Below are 17660 nucleotides of genomic sequence, written 5' to 3'. Positions count from 1 at the left end.
TTCTAACTCTTTTTGAAGAAGTTCATGCATGAGAGCTTATTTCACTGTTTCTTAATACTATCTTGTCTCTGCCTCCTACATATCCCCACTCAATACACTCCAGTGGCTCCCTATTACATTCAGGATCAAATATAAAATCTTTTATTTGTTCTTTAAAATTCTCCACACTAGGACCCTTCTTATCTGTCTACTTTTCTGTATCACTCCTCTCCAGACATTCTGGAATTTAGTAGTTTCCTTTAAGTGCCTCACATGTGACATTCTATGTCCCAGTTCCAACAATTTTCAGTGACTCTCCTCCATGCTAAGAACTCTTTCTCTCCTTATCTGCCCCTTTCAGCTTCTCTATTTTCCTTCAAGTCCAAGTTATAATTTCACATTTTCTAAGAAGCTTTTTCAAGTCTTCCCAAATCGTAGTATTATTCCCTCTCAGAGTACTCCTAATTTAGGCTGTGTGTGTGATGTCTATCTTGTTTGTTCATAATCTCCCCCATTAGCCTATTAGCCTCTTGAGAGCATGGATTATTAATATATATGTATATATATATATACACACATATATATATTACAGCATTAAGTGCATCTTATTACATAGTAGGCACTTAATATATACTAGACTAAATGACTAATACCTTCTGATGTTATTCTCTGCTCCCCCTTAAACATAATGGAATATATTACAGGTAAACAGGAGACTTAATGATACATCTTATATTAGCTACTTTTAAAAAGTTCTTTTATTTTGTAAAAGAATACCTCATTCTTCCTTATTTGTAACTGGAAATAAATTTCATTATTTATTAAGATTTAGCTATTGAATCAAATCAGAAATTGAGTCTTGAGCAAAGAAAGAATATATATGAAAAACATAAATTACAGAATAATAGTATGAACAAAATAAACTACGGAATAATGTTATTCATGAAAAATGGGACAGTGTTATAAACTCATTACACTGTTACTCCCTACAGAGTATGTAGCAAAGTCAATATTGATGACCCAGAAAATACAGAGCCAAGACTGGAAGAATCTATAATCTTAGAGAGATAATAAAGAGGAATATTGGGGAAGCTAGGTGACCCAATGGACAGAACACCACCCCTGAAGTCAGGAGGACCTGAGTTCAAATATGGTCTCAGACATTTAACACTTCCTAGCTGTATGACCCTGGGCAAGTCACTTAACCCCAATTGCCTCAAAAAAAAAAAAAAAAAAGACAAGTATGCTATTTGTTCAAGTATGATTAGCTCCTATGTCTCTTTATGAGAACTTGGAAACCAAAAGGATGCCCACAGGTGGTGGTTGGAAAGAAATTTTCCTTATAAAAGATTAATTCTTACTTCCTATTGAACAAGGAGTTAAAATTTTCTTTCTCATTACTTGTAGTATTTTTCTTACTTGTGATATTATATTTCAGTATCAGCTTACATCCCCTATTCCTTCAGTAGTAGCTTCTCTGTGGTTACAGTGACTATAACATAGAAAATCTACTTCATTTTAATGAACTGAAAAATATCAGACTTGTCTGAGTATTGGGCCAAGGAACAAGTAAAGAGATTTGAAAAAAGCACCTTGTCATAGTTCAGAGAAAATGGAAACTCTATTACAACTCATAGAAATGATTATGGGTGTTAGGTAAATCTGAACTAGGGTACAGCCTTTGCAAAATCTGTTTCCTCAATCAGCTGCTGTTATCCAGTAACATAATCTGTACTTGCTAAGATAACAGGGAAAGAAAGGGGAAAAATACCTTGTGGGATAAAAAGTCATCTTAGCCTAGTGTTATATTAGAATGCACCGATTTTGTGATAATGGTTTTTCTTAAAGTGAAAAGACCCATTCACTGCTTCTTTGGGTGATTCTAGAGGGCATAGTACACTGGCAACTCATCATTGCTTCCTTTTTGAGTTACTGCAAATAACCACAAATAAGTTGACCCAGAAACAAATTCTTAGAAGGTTTCTTCCTTGTACTCAGGGGGGAAACAAACAAACAAACAAACAAAAAAAACTAATCCTTTATCAAAATGCATTCTTATTCTTCATGCTGCTTTATGTTGATATAAAATCGTGGAATGTTAGAATTGAAAAAGATCTTAGAGATGATCTAGTTCTACCCTTTCATAGTTTTAGTTTATACCCACTACTCCTCCCTAAACATAATGAAATACATTATAGGTAGACAGGAGACTTAGTGATTAGTGATGTCTATTAGCTAAGCTATTAGCTTAGTGATTCTATTAGCTATATATATATATATATATATATATATATATATATATATATATATATATATTTTGCTGAGGCAATTAGGGTTAAGTGACTTGCCCAGTTGGTAAATGTCTGAGGTCAGATTTGAACTCAGGTCCTCCTGAGTTCAGGGCTGGCACTCTATCCACTGTGCTACCTAGTTGCCCCATAATATCTATTTTTTTAAAAATTCTTTTATTTTGTAAAACCAAAGAACACCTTATGCTACTTTATTACACAGTCACAAAGTTAATGTGTCAGAGCTGGAATTAAAACTTTCATCTCCTAAGCTCAGCCTAGTGCTATTTCCACAGTACCACACAGAACTTTTCATATACAACATGAATCCTGAAGTTCTTAGCCCACACACCTATGGATAGTATAGTTCTGAGTTACTTTAGTTGCCTCAACTCTCTTGTGAGACAATCTCAGGAGTTATGAGAGTTTGCCTGCAAGAAAAGAAAACTTCACAATAATAAAGGCAGAAGAGATCATTTTAGAAACTGGACAAATAACTTTTAGTAAAGAGAAGAGATCAAAATGCAATCTAGGCATTTTTTTTCCTATGAATTTAACTCACATCAAAGTATTCTTAGAATCACAAAATCTGAACACCGTAAGAGTCTGCCAAGGTCATCCCCTATCCCATGCCAAAATACTTTTCTCCTCTAGACATTGTTTTCAATAAAATAGTAAGTTAGTATTGAGCCACTTTGTTGCTTTCTTGTAGAGGGCTGGAAATCTGGAGAAGTATACTTGAAACAAGGTGTTAACTCAGTGGAATTGATGAGATAATGGTTCTCTAGTTCATGTATATACTTAGTACTTACTATGGTGATGTAATGGTTCTCTATTTCATACATATTCAGTATACTATAATGATGCAATTATATTAGGGCAGACTGGCAGACTGGCAGACTGCTGGAGGAGAATGGGTCAGACTGAGACTACAGAACCATTATCTCATCAATTCCACTGAGTTAACACCTTGTTTCAAGTCTACTTCACAAAGAGCGCAGACCAAAAAGAATTTAGACTCTATTCTTGTCCATTCTCCTGGTGTCCATCCTGCTGAGACCAAGACCCTTCTAGAGGCCCTCCAAAAAGCTAGCCCAAACATTATACTTTCTAGTCAGAGGGTAAATCATTTAAGCAAGCTCACACAGCTAGAAAGTATCAGAGACCAAATTTGAACTCATTTATTCTTGATTCTATCCACTGAGTTATCTAGCTGCCTTGGCTTGGCACTCCACCTCATCACTAGTTTCTCCTCTGATTAAAGAGTAAAGTCATAAATCTTCATTTAAGAAGAAAGCTCAACTCAAATATCTCTTCATTTCTCACCCAGTTATACTTCCTTACAATATCTCTGACAGACTTCTGTAATATCTGGGCTAGCTTTCTAGAGAACCTTGGGACCAGCCTGAGTCCTTGGTCTTAGTGGAGGAGGCAGGAGAGCCACCAGGATGGTCAAAGATAGAATGTCTCATTTCCAGTCCTCAGTCCTTATATACCTTAGTACAATTACATCATTACCATATACTGAATATGTGTGAACTAGAGAACCATTACATCACCATACTAAGTTCTAAGTATATATGTGAACTAGAGAACCATCATCTCATCAATTCCACTTAGTTAACACATTGTTTCAAGTATACTTCTCCAGATTTTGGGCCCTCTACAGACTTCTAAAGAACTTTTTATCCAACCCCCTCATTTTCCTTTCTCCCCTGACTCTACTCAATTTCCTTTCAGATTTTAAAAACCTCCATTGATTGTAAGCTTCTGCAGGTCAGAGAATATCTTATTTTTTTGAGATGTGTATCCCCAAGTTAGCATACTTGTTGGCACTTAGTAGGTACCTAATAAATATTTATTGACACCAAACATATTATTTAGGTGCTATTATTATCCTCATTCTATAGATAAGGAAATTAAAGATTAAAAAGAATATTATCTTATCCCAGGTCACAGTTTATAATTATCTGAGATAGAAGTTGAAGCCAAATCTTTATAATTCTAGAATTTTCTTTATTATGCCATTCTTCTTGTTCCTCGTGCTGATGAAATCAAAGATTATCCCTGAATCTAGAACCTTATCAGAAATACATTAGCCTTTATGGTGGTATCAAATAGTACTCATTTAGCTGATCTGGAAAAGGCATAGTTTCATTGATAAATATCCAGGATTATTTTTTACTAAATTATTTATTTCATACCTCAATAATTAATCAAAACAGACATCTGGAGAAAAATGAATAAGAACAGAAAGCAATACACATATTTTTCTCAATAGCTGTGGCATATACAAAAAAAATATTGACCATGTAATAGGGAACAAAACCTCAAAATCAAATGCAGAAAGGCAGAAATATAAATATTCTTTTTGGATCATAATGCAATAAAAGTGTATTCAACAAAGGGCAATGGAAAGATTTTTAATTAATTTGAAATTAAATACTCTAATATTAAAGAATTAGTGAATCAAAGAATAAATCATAGAAACAACCAATAATTTCATTAAAGTGAATTGCAACAATGAAACAACATATCAACATTTATGGGATGGAGTCAAGCAATATTTATGGGAAAATTTATTTCTCTAAATTATTTCATCACAAAATGGAAGAAGAACTATTGATTAGAGAAATGCAAATTAAGAAAACTCTGAGATACCACTACATACCTCTCAGACTGGCTAAGATGACAGGAAAATGAATGTTGAAAGGGATGTGGGAAAATTGGAAAACTAATACATTGTAAGTGGAACTACTAATGGATCCAGCCATTCTGGAGAGCGATTTGGAACTATGCTCAAAAAGTTACCAAGCTATGTATACCCTTGGATCCAGCACTGTTCTATTGGGCCTATATCTCTATATCTCAAAGAGATCTTTAAAAAAGGAAAGGGACCCACATGTGCAAAAATGTTTGTGGCAGCCCTTTTCATAGTGGCAAGAAACTGGAAACTGAGTGGATGCCCATCAGTTGGAGAATGGCTGAATAAATTATGGTATATAGATGTTATGGAATAATACTGTTCTATAAGAAACTATGAAGAAGATGATTTTAGAGAAGCCTGGGGAGACCTACATGAATTGATGCTAAATGAAAAGAGCAGAACTAGGAGATAATTGTAGATGGCAACATAAATATTATATGATGATCAATTCTGATGAACATGATTCTTTCCAACAATGAGATGACTGATGCCAGTTCCAATGATCTTGTGGCAAAGAGAGCCATCTATATCTAGAGAGAGGACTGTGGAAATTGAATGTGGATCACAACATAATTCTCACTCTTTTTGTTGTTTTTTGCTTGCATTTTATTTTCTTACTCAGTTCAATTCCTTTTTGATTAGATTTTTCTTGTGCACCAAGAGAATTGTATAAATATGTTTACACATATTGGATTTAATATATTTTAATATGTATAACATCTATTGGATTGCTTGCCATCTAGGGGAGAGGGTGGGGTAAAGAGGGAAAAATCTGAAACATTAGGCTATGCAAGGATCAATATTGAAAAATTATTCATGTATATGTTTTGAAAATTAAAAAAACAAAAAAAACAAAATCAAAGAGCACTAAATTGGAAATTTTGAAAATCAAAGATAAGTCAGATTGAAAGAAAAAAAAAATACCAATTTAATAAATAAATCTAGAAAATGATTTTATAAAAAAAATTCCAACAAAATAGATAAACCATTGGTTCAATTGATTTTTTAAACTTTTAAGATTTTTTTTTATTTTTAAGAAAAGAAAAAAAAATAAAGCAAAATCTGGAATTGAAAAAAAAAAGGTAAAATTACTACCAATGAAGAAGAAATTAAAGCAATCTTTAGGAAATATTTTGCCCAATTATATGCCAATAAATCTGACAATGTCAGCAAAATCTATGAATATTCATAAAAGTACAAATTATAATGAGTGACAGATCAGGAAATAGAATGCCTAATTACCCCCATCTTAGCAAAAGAAATTGAACAAGTCATTAACGAATCCCCTAGGAAAAAATCCCCAGGACCAGATAAGTTCATGAGCGAATTCTACCAAATCTTCAAAGGACAATTCATTCCAATAATATGTAAACTATTTGGGGAAACTGGCAAAGAAAGAGTCCTACTAATCAGTTTCATTTTTGTGACACAAATATGGTTCTGATACTTAAACTGGAAAAGTTAAAACAGAGAAAAAAATTATAGAACAATTTCCCTAGAGCTAGAAAAATTAACAAAATTTATCTAGAAGAAAAGAAAGGTCAAGAATATCAGTGGAATTAATGAAAATAATACAAAAAAAGTGGCCTTCAAAACTAGATCTCAAACTATAATATAAAGCAGTAATCATCAAAACTTATCTGGTAATGGCTAAGAATTAGAGTGGTGGATCAATGGAGTACAAAAGACACAATAGTCAGTGACCATAGTAACTTAGTGTTTAAGAACTCCAAAGACTCCAACTTTTGGGATCAAAACTCACTATTTGATGAAAATTGCTGGGAATATTAGAATACAATAGAACACAAACTAGGTATAGACTAATATTTCACAGTGTATACCAAGATAAAGTCAAAAATGAGTATCCCAGTTAGAAGAATGAGGCAATTTGCCTGTGATACATGAAGAAGGTAAGAATTCAAGACCAGAGAAAAAATAGAGAACATTACAAAATGTAAAATTGATCATTTTAATTATGTTAAATTAAAAAGCTCTTATACAAACAAAACCAATGAAACTAAGATTAAAAGGAAAGCATAATGTGATCTGTGTTTTATCATATTTTTAATTATTTTGTTAAATATTACCCAATTACATTTTCACCTGGTTCAAGATCACTGGTGGGTGCTGACGCCTCTATTTTACTTTACTAGGTTGTTGAGAAGATCAAATATGACACTACACAAAATGCTTTGTAAACTTTTAAGTACTTTATAAATGTAAATTACTTATAATTATATTAAAAGGGCTGAGCTAGGCATCATTTTATTTCTGTGAGTATTCTTCTTCATCCCCACTTTAGTAAATTTTAATCCCGATATGTCTTATCCTACGCCATTTTTTACCTGTGTTTTTACAAACTTTTCAGTAGACAATCCACCCAATTTACTAGTTTTCTTAATTCCTAGGGAGATGAGGATACTACTTAGGCTGCCCTGAACATTTTAACATGTGGTACAGCTCATTCTCAAAAGTTTTTTTCTAGTTAGACTTCCTTTATAATGTACCATGTCTCATAAGTAGATCATTATTGACACTGTTGTATCATGCTTATGTCCATATATAATATAGTAATTATAATATAATTTTAATTTTTATAGCTGTGGTGGTATATGATTTACAGTCATATAGCATCATCAAAAGAATATCCAATGTCTAGAAATTACTTTTGCAGCAGTGAACATTTTGAAATTAATATACAACTTCATAAATACAATCCATCTTAATCTTTTCCTACTGAATCAGGAGCCAACGCTATTATTTATCTATAGTAATCATTTTAAAGATAGATAAATAGATAGATAGATAGATAGATGAGGGTTAGATAAATATATATATCTATACATGTATCTCTGTGGGTACAACTTAGTTATTGTCACCTTCATTAAGTTGTGAGCTCCTTAATTTGGAACTATGCCTAAAGGGCTATCAAACTATATATATCCTTTGATCCAGCTGGGCTTATGTCCCAAAGAGATCATAAAGGAGGGAAAGGGACTCACATGTGCAAAAATATTTGTGGCAGCCCTTTTTGTAGTGGCAAGAAACTGGAAACCGAGTGAATGCCCATCAATTGGAGAATGGCTGAATAAACTGTGGTATTTGAATGTTATGGAATATTATATTGTAAGAAATGATCAGCAAGATGATTTCAGAGAGGCCTGGAGAGATTTACATGAACTGATTCTAAATGAAGTGATCAGAACTAGGAGAACACTGCACATGGCAACAGCAAGATTTTACAATGATAAGTTCTGATGAACATGGCTTTTTTCAACAATGAAGTGATTCAGACTAGTTCCAATAGTTTTGTGATGAAGAGAGCCATCTGCATCCAGAGAGAGGACTATAGCAACTGAGTGTGGATCCCAACATAGCATTTTCACTCTTTTTATTATTATTTGCTTGTATTTTGTTTTCTTTCTCATTTTTTTTCCTTTTTGATCTGATTTTTCTTGTGCAGCATGATCAATGTGGAAATATATATAGAAGAACTGCACATGTTTAACATATATTGGATTACTTGCCATCTAGGAAAGTGGGGTGGGGAGAAGGGAGGGGAAAAATCTGGAACACAAGGTTTTGCAAGGGTGAATGTTGAAAATTATCTATGTATATGTTTTGAAAAGATAAAGCTTTAATAATTTTTTTAAAAGAATACTTTTTAAAAAGTTGCAAGCTCCTTAAAGGTGGAAAATTTTGCCTCTTTTTGCATCTCCAAGTCTTAGCACATATCTCGCACATAGTAAGCATTTAATAAATGCTTATTGATTGATTGCATAAATACACAAACTCAACTGGTTTTCATCATTTTCTGAAATTGTGTTTTAATTCAATTTATTTTTCCAATGTGGATTGTGAGACCAATCTTTTTCAGACTGCTTTGGAATTCTCTGAAAAGGCCTCATATTGTTCCAGTGTTCAATATAATTATACACAATCATGTTGGATTTTTTAAAAATAATTTGGAGGCCCTTATCACAAATAGAAAAACATTTCATTTGGATTGTGTAAGGGATTGTTCCAAGATACTGCCAAGCAGCTTGGGTAAGCAAATTTGTCCCTGAGTACTTGAAATTGTAACATCTTCAACCTAAATTTTTGTTTTGGATATATTTGGTTTGAGCCAGGTCTGGTGTATGAGTTAAGTGGCTCAATGCATAAAGTGCCAGGGGTGAAGTCAGAAAAAACTGAAATCAAATGCAGCCTTAAACCTTTACTACCTGTGTGATCCTGGACAAACTATTTAACCTTTGTTAAACTGTCTTGGGGTTTACAGGCTAGGAAGATGATTAAATTAATCTCAGTTTAACTGAAGCAACACCCAATCAGTGATTAAGGCTAGACAAGAAATGAAGCAAAGAATGGCCTCTTTTACATAGTTAAAAATATCAATCTGGGAAGGCAAAACCAGTTTCTGGCCAAAGCAAAAGCAATTGCTATTTGCATTTACTCTGAGCCAATCAGGAACCAAACAATGACCAAGTAGGGCTTCATCTGGTACCTATTGTTGGTCAATTAATGAAAATCAGAGTGATTTGGATTTAAGATATGTTACTAACCTGCAAACACCAACATATCTGCTAGGTTTTAGCAATTAGAATTTATATTCCTTTGGGCACAGCCCTTTCAGGCAAGAGTATGGTACCCTGTGGATAGAGGGAAGAGAAAGTTAAGAAGACAATCCCTATGGAGCCAATGAGCAAAGGAGAGCCTTCCAGCTCTGACCAGCTCTGACCAATGGTAATTATGTGCAGTTCTACTCCTTCCCTGTCCCTCTAGGGCTAGCTTATTCTTTCAATAGCTTTGGAAATCATGTTTTATCTCTGTGGTCCTACTTTTTAGCTGGCATTGCTGCTGAAAACAAGCAAACAAAAAAAAGAGGTCTAGATTTTAAAATGTAGTCTGCAAGCTAATGAAAATAGCAAAGACTTTCCTTTTGTAGCTCTGTCTCATTCCAGTTTCATCATGGGAAAAAATGCCTCCAATCATTGAATGGAAAAACTCTTTTTCTTCTCAAACTATGTATGATGAGGATATAGACTCATTCTCCACGAGTCAGACCTGCTATATTCTCAGCCTTCCTATGCCTCCCCATCCCCATCCTTTAGGGTTCTAAGATCAATCCTAAAGGGTTGGCAAAGTCTTTCTCTAATATTAGAGGATTAAGCCCTTATTTTAGTGTATTCTTCCTAATGCTAAATGCTAGTGTTAGTACCCCAGTTCCATTTAATTATTTACTATTGTATAGTTTTTAAAATAGATATTTATTGTGAAGATATAACAAGGAGAGAAGTACAAATATTCCACCCTATATCTAGGACTCTATTCTCCATTATAGACCTTGATCCCATGAAAGAATAGGCTCAAATTTAATGCAAGTTCTTCATAACCTCTTTTTCCCATATTCCTCAATTTCACAACCAAATGCAGAATTACCATTGAATGAGTGAATCTTCATCTCATGTGCCACTGGACTGGAGTCCCCCAAATCATTCATCAGGGCTTGATTGCTGGGATGAATAGTTGTAAAACCCAACCTGGTTGCCAATTCTTAGACCTCTGGTAAGTAACCATTCTGACATTCTGAAGCTCATGAGGTTACACCTCTCTCTTACACTCCTTCACCAAATACAAAGAAATAAAAAAAACCAAAGTTCAGAGACCCATATGGATGGCCCATATGTATGGTCCATATGTATGCCTCAGATTATTATGACAATAATAACAATAACAGCTAGCATTTATAAAAACACTTTCAGGTTTGTAATCATGTTTTGGGGTAAATTTATTCCATTTTATTCTCATAGGAATAATGAGCTATATATATTATTATTGTCTTCATTTTACAAATGAAGAAACTGAAGTAGAAAGAAATTATATCACTTGTCCAGGATCACATAACCAATACATAAGAAACTATATTTCAATCAAGTCTTCCTGGTCCAGAGTTCAATCTAGTTTACCATCTTGCTGTTTCTAAAGGATTGAAGGTCTCTACCTATTCACAGTTGACAACATGTCTCTTTCCTCAGATGTCACCAACAAATAAAAGAAAATAATCCAACTTTTATTTACTAGTGACTTTTGATGGCAGTTCTGATTACAGTCATTCAACTGTTTGACTCTTCATCACATGGTTATCTGACCAAAACCACTCCCAATATGTCCTTGAGGAATTCATGGAACTTCTATTAAATATCAGTGTGCCATTCTGGAGGTACGTTTCCCAACTTTGTCCAACTGAAGATAGCCCCTCTCCTCATCTTACCCCTGCATATGCTAAACAAGTCAAAGAAATCTGTGGTATTAAGATTTATGAAAAGAAATCAAATAATTGAGACAATGAAAATAAAAACAGAGAAAGCCAAATTTGTATCCTCTGGAACTTTGTTTAGCTTGCCTACAATTTGTTAAACCTTCATAGAAGGCAATGTAAAGAAATAGGAAATTATGAGATTCTTTGCTGGAAGAGAAATGATTTCCTCTTTCATGAACTGAAAAGAGAAGGGAGATAACAGTATAATTAATTAGGCTTAGATCTCTCAAAACCCCAGCCAACATCTTGTATTACCCATTCATATATCATCAGCAATGCAATGATCTAGTACATAGCTTTGCTCTGAATGTCTTATAAAATCTCCTGTTTTTATTAATTGTTCTATCATTCTCAAAGTTCCATCGACTTCTTTTGTGACCACTTGTAAGATGACTTCCCTTCAGTTATCAATAATGTCTGTTTTATGGCCATGTTGGAGTCATCAATTTATTTCAATTTAAAGAAATCTTAGAAAATCTGTGTCAAATGTTCAAAGTCTAGTACAACCTCTCATGTTCCCTTCTCTTGTAACCCAGGACTTCTGAGATGCCTGCCTAACAAGCAGATAGCCACTCACATCCTGACACTCCATGATAAAGCCTGTAGATGAGGCCATGCAGTTTATACAAACAGTAATATCACATCTAAAAGAACAAATTAGTTTAAAGAAAAATTTAAAGAAAACAAACATTTATGCAGAATCACTATTCTCCCAAAGCTTTGACTTTTAACAATTATATCATCCAACCTTTGGGATATCTAGAAGGATGCGTGTTATGGGTCAGAACTCTGAACTTGAAACCAGGATTCTTACAAGGTACTAAATCAGTGGGATTAATAATACAATGGTCATCTAGTTTAGCATGGTGATTAATAGTTCTCTAGTTGAGTATGATTGATTTAATCTTTTTTTTTTTATTTAATAGCCTTTTATTTACAGGATATATACATGGGTAACTTTACAGCATTAACAATTGCCAGACTGATTTAATCTTACAACAGATAATGGTTTCATAGTGATATAATAATTGGTTTATATTCAGTATGATGAATGGATTTAACGGTAATAGAGCATATAAACTGGGAGGGACTGACAGATCCATTCCATCATCCACCTCTGTGGTGACTGGAGGCTGAAGCACAAGCCCCGGGATAAGAGACAGATTCATTCACTCCATCTTACACCACCATGGTGGCAGGCCTCTCTTCCTTAGTTTCTCCACTGACACCAAGTCTCCAGAAGGCCTCTAAGAAAGCTAGCCGGGCCCAAGACAAGGAAACTAGATTGTGAAGGAGATACCTTGCTATTTTTGTGGTGATTACTCAGCTGAAAAGAAGGCTGTCCCAGAGACCTCCAGAAAACCAAACAAGAACATTACTGATGTGTAAAAAAGGGATGGAGAAAAAAAATGTTAACAAACTCCACAGGTTGTCTACCCCCTTCTACATATATCTATGAATCTAATCCTGTCTTTCTATGGGATCTGAACAGATGGAACTAAACCTGGACTTTTCTCTCTTCTGCTATTTAATTGAACCTGTAAGATTCTTCTGGATGGTATTAAATTTTAAACTTCCTTTTTATATTCTCCTGGGTATAGGAGTGTTCAGAGAAGACTGGTTCCTCTGGCACCAAGACTGTTGAGCTCTTTGCAGGGCTGCTTTCCATCTTTGGTGACCACCTGATTCACCCAACTCTCCCCTATCACTTCAAGAATCTGCTGCATGGGCAGCAGTCACTTCTGAGTAAATCATTTGGCAGAGGAGCTAACCCAGGTTAGAAGTTAAATGCCTCAAACCCCTCAGTGAATTGGGGATTATAAACTTCAAGCATGTAATGACTTCCTCCAGTGGAATTGACAGATGAGAACAATTTGTTCTAACATCCATGCAGACTGCTGAATCTGGCATTGTGAAGTGCTTAGACTTTCATCAGATATTGAAGAAGTCAAGGACATTCATTGCATTTCAAGCCATTTCCAGTCATCTTGACTTTTGTCAAAGCACACTTTAATGATCAGGAAGAGAGAATGAGCCAATAACTGTGCAACTCTGCCTCACTTAAATCCATATGCATGGCTCTTTTATGCATAAATTAAAAGTCGTTACTTATAAATATTCTCATTATATAAATAAATGTGACTATCATTTTTACCGATCAAATATTTTTTCCAAATATGCCCTTCCCCTTCTTGATTCCTATTCTTTTAAGTATGAAAATGGTAAAAAAAAAATTTTTTTTTCATTAATTATTTGAGGTCCTCATCAATCACTTTGACTATAGAATAGCATTTCTGGGACAGCTAGGTGGCACAGTGGATAGAGCACCAGCCCTGAAGTCAGGATAACTTGAGTTTAAATCTGGTCTCAGACACTTAATACTTCCTAGCTATATGACCCTGGACAAGTCACTTAGTCCCAATTGCCTCAGAAAAAAAAAAAGCATCTCTATAGAACAACAAGCTATGACAATTATATACTTATCCTATAAAGGCTGATATAAGCAAAGAATAGGATTTTAAATATACATATAAATGGGTTTTCTATAGTAAGAATTACTAAACAAGAATTCTTTTAGAATTTATTGTTTCCACATTAGCAAAATATTGTTAATGTAGTCTGTTGACCACACTAGTTATGGAAGTAATTTTGTCTTATAGCATTGCTTGAATAAGGAATTTGAATAAAATGAAGATTCTTCCTATATATACAATATGACTATATTTTATCATTTGGAATTTCTTAAATTTTCAAGTTTTGACATTCAAATAATGGCCTTCCCTACTGAATATTTATACCTTATCTCCTTTATGGAACATCACATTTTACTTTCTAAAGTCTGAGTAAGTACTGAATCTTTGGATATATGCAAACCAAATTCTACAAATAACATATCCTACTGCTGTAATATTCCCTCTGGCTTTTTCAGTTCAGTGGGTCAGCTGTTTCATCATTGAGGGGCTCAGTCTCACCTTCTTATCTTGTGCCAGTCTTTTCCACTAATATCAAGTCCATGGATTTTTGTTTTGAATCAGTCAAAATAAAATCAACATTTATTTATTATACAGGTTTTCTATCTTCTATCTTCTTTTTCTTCTCTTCTCCTCCCTCTCCTCCTCCTCTTCCTCCTTTTCCCTCCTCCTCTTCCTTCTTTTCCCTCTTCCTCCTCCTGTTACTCCTCCTCCTCTTCCTCCTGCTTCTTCTTTGTAGGGATCCACAACTTGACATCCCACTTTTGAAAAGTTTCCAACTCTAGCAAAATGCCATTATTTTTTTTCCATCATATTGCTTGTGAAGTACACATATGTAAAACACATATGTAAATTATTACTAAGTACTTCATTGGGAACAATGGTCCCTTTCTTCTGGCAACTTATATTGAAAAGATGACTATTGTATGGTGATCAGGAATATCAGGGAGAGTTCCAGTGCAACCCTGGTTCTTGCTATCATATCAATAACCATCAGCAATAGTAAGAGCTTGTGAGAAAAATGTCCATTCAAAAGACTGGCCACATTTCCTTTCTATCATTGTAGGAAATTGCCTTTATCAATTTTGTTGAATTGAAACTGAACCAGATATGTTTTCATGAAGGTCTAACAACTCACTGAGATATGTGTAGAGTTTGAACCAAGACATTTTCTAAATCAACAACTCCTTAATCCAATCTATAAACTTCATGATAAAAAAATTAAAAACTCAACAAAGCTCATTAACTAGAAAACAGGCAATATTGACACAGTTGATTAATAACATGCATAATTTAGGAACACATTTAATTATAGCTATTAGGATTGACAGAGATGTTTACTGCTAAGCATGCCTGTTGGATTTTAGAGCTCATATAATTATAAGAATTAATAAGAATTTAAATTATAAGTAAAACTTTCATCCATTTTCTTAGAAACATATACACACACATGGATAAAGGTAGATAGAGATATAGAATGTAAATTTTTATCACTTTGATTTTTCCTGATTAGCTGATGGGATGTCCTATTTTCTCTTCCTTGAAAAAGAAAACCTATCTTTGCTTTCCCTATATTTTTCCAATTTTCCATTGTTATTATTCAAGGAAGAAGTTAGAGATGCAAACTTTTGATGTGAATAACAACAAAAACAACAACAAACCTGGAGTTAAAAGTGAAAATCTGCCTAAAACAGATGCTTACAATAAGCCTCTTAAAAAAAAAAAAAAAAACTAAACAAAAAACAGCAACAACTCTATTTTTCTTCCAGAATTAGAATGAAATGATAGACATATAGGGATCTAAGATTCAGTATCTAGATAACAAAGCATTAATTAGATAAAGTATATAGACACCCGGGAGAGACTTTTAGAGAATCTTTCCAGATTCTCTAAATCTGCAGAGAGATTAAGTGCAATGGCACAGGTTACCACCACCAAATAAAAAGGCAATAAGTAACCTGTTTTATTTCCCTTTTCCCAAGGTTGATAGAATATCCTAGCTGTGTGTACCCCAATATTCAATAAGTGTTTTATTCACTAATTGTTATCAATAGTAGAAACATGGATCATAGTGTTTTGATACAGAGTCCATATCTCCCTAGCCCGCAAAGGAAACCAAGAATTAAATGTACTCAATAAATAATTCAAAACTAGTAAAAAAAAAATGTGAAAATTTGTACCATTGGGGCAATAACCAATAAACATTAAGCTCTTACTATGTGCCAAGAACCATGTTAACTACAATATGCAATGCACTAAATTGCTAAGTACCTAGGTCAACTCCCTCCAACTTGTTTATTATATCATAGATGGGCCTAACATGCCTTGGAGAAGGGAGTCCACCTGCTTTGAGTTTATTGTATATATTTGTGTATTCAAGAAATTTAGAATGAAATAAAAAATGGAGATTACTTAGTACCTGAATATTATTTTTTGAAAGTGAATTGACCAGGGAGTACAAAATTGTGCAGTTTATATAGTATATTGGATATAAATATTATTTCATTATTTACTGCTCTGAGGTTTTATGGAGGCTTAGAAGGAATATATTTTCAGAAAGTAAGGGAATTATTTCTATTCAAAGACTATCTTTGACCCAATGTTTAAAACTTATAACATAATCAATAGATAAGTAGTTCTCAACCTGATCCTGAGACCCCATAGTCTGGACTGATGCAGGAAACAATTGCATCTTCATTTTCACTGACATCTTCAGCATTTCCTTCATTTTAGGGGTAACTAGATGGTGCAGTGGATAGAGCACCAGCCCTGAATTCAAGAGGACCTGAATTCAAATTTGACCTCATATATTTAACATTGACTAGCAATGTGATGCTGGGCAAGTCACTCAACTACAGTTGCCAAAATCTATAAATAAATAAAGGGGGAAATAGAGAGGTAGGGAAGCAAAGAGTAGGGGAAGATAATAAGGGAAGGATCTAGAGTGTGGAAAGGTAAATAATAGCAAGGTATGTTAAGAAACACAATTGAATTAGAAGAGTTAGGAGGGATAGGAAAAAAGAGATATACACAAAACTACAAGAAGGATCAGGAATAGAATTTATTAGAAAAAAAAGGAGGGCTAGTAATCATTCATCTTAGATAAAGTTAAACTTAAAGGTTCAATCAAGAAAAAAAAACTACATTATATGTTGACCATATAACATACATAATATTGTTTTAGATGCATGTTTACATATTGGGTGTAGATGGCTCTCTTCATCACTGAGCAATTAGAATTGGTTTGAATCATCTCATTGTTGAAGAGAGCCACGTCCATCAGAATTGATCATCCTATAGTCTTGTATACATATAATGATCTCTCTGGTTCTGGTCATTTCACTTAGCATCAATTCATGTAAGTCTCTCCAGATCTTTCTGAAATCATCCTGCTGGTCATTTCTTACAGAACAATAATATTCCATAACATTCATATATTATAAATTATTCATCCATTCTCCAATTGATGGGCATCAATTTCCAGTTTCTTGCCACTACAAAAAGGGCTGCCACAAACACCAAATAGATTCTTGATGGAAAAAAATTCAGAATTCCTGCCTAGATATCATTTTATATGATTGCAGTCTTTGTCCAAAAGAAAGTTTCTAGGGTAATACATAACACCTGATCAAAAAATACATATTTTTTCTCAGGGAGCTAATATTTCTATGGAAGTATAAAATGGTTTATTTTGTTTTGAGAGTAGTCAAATTTAGTCATTTACATTTTGAAATACATGCAGAAAAAATGACCAAAAAGTTTCCATGAGTGAAACTGGAGTCTTGTTTTAAATCTTTTATTCTCACAGAAAATTGTTATTTTTATCTATATTAGTTGTAAACTATCCTCAGCTATTAATAGTTTCAGGATTTCTTTTCCCTTGTTACATGATCATT

The sequence above is a fragment of the Sarcophilus harrisii genome, chromosome 3 (genome assembly GCF_902635505.1).
Source record: "Sarcophilus harrisii chromosome 3, mSarHar1.11, whole genome shotgun sequence".
Lineage (NCBI taxonomy): Eukaryota > Metazoa > Chordata > Mammalia > Dasyuromorphia > Dasyuridae > Sarcophilus > Sarcophilus harrisii.
This window is presented reverse-complemented; position numbering follows the sequence as displayed.